We start from the raw sequence: 651 nt of genomic DNA, 5'->3' as shown, positions 1-651 counted from the left end.
TCAATGGACAGCTATGTCTTTAATTTGATGAGAATGTGTTTTATCGCTTGGTAAAATTCTCACTTTTTAATAGTTACAATATATTGTATGGTTTTGAGTATTGGTTTACGGTTTAAAATCTAGTTTATGTTTAAAGATTATGATTTTAGGATATAAGGTTGAGTGGAAAAGGGTTAGGTGTTAGATGGTTAGGGTTTAGATTTGAAGTTTAGTGTGTAGTTTTAAAAAAATTTCTAAATGTTTTAAAATGACAAAATGTTCTATAATAATCGAATGGCCTAAAACGTATTTGAATTTATATTGTTGACGAAGTTAGATATCGATTTGGATTTAGTAGATAGGGGGTAGGGTTTAGTGTTATAAATTTAAAAGAGTTAAATATCAGTTTGGGTTTAGTAGGTAGGGAGTAGGGTTTAGTGTTATATATTTAAAAGAAATTAAATATCAGTTTGGGTTTAATTTGTTGACGAAGTTAGATTTCGGTTTGACTTTAGTATGTAGGGGGTAGGGTTTTGTGTTATATATTTAAAAGAAGTTAAACATCGGTGTGAGTTTATATTGTTGACGAAGTTAGATATCAGTTTGGGTTTACTAGGTGTAGGGGATACGGTTTAGTGTAATATATTTGAAAGAAGTTAAATATCGGTTTGG

The sequence above is a fragment of the Arabidopsis lyrata genome (genome assembly GCF_000004255.2).
Source record: "Arabidopsis lyrata subsp. lyrata unplaced genomic scaffold ARALYscaffold_4, whole genome shotgun sequence".
Taxonomy (NCBI): Eukaryota; Viridiplantae; Streptophyta; class Magnoliopsida; order Brassicales; family Brassicaceae; genus Arabidopsis; species Arabidopsis lyrata.
The sequence above is the reverse complement of the archived record's forward strand: the minus strand, read 5'-3'. Positions refer to the sequence as shown.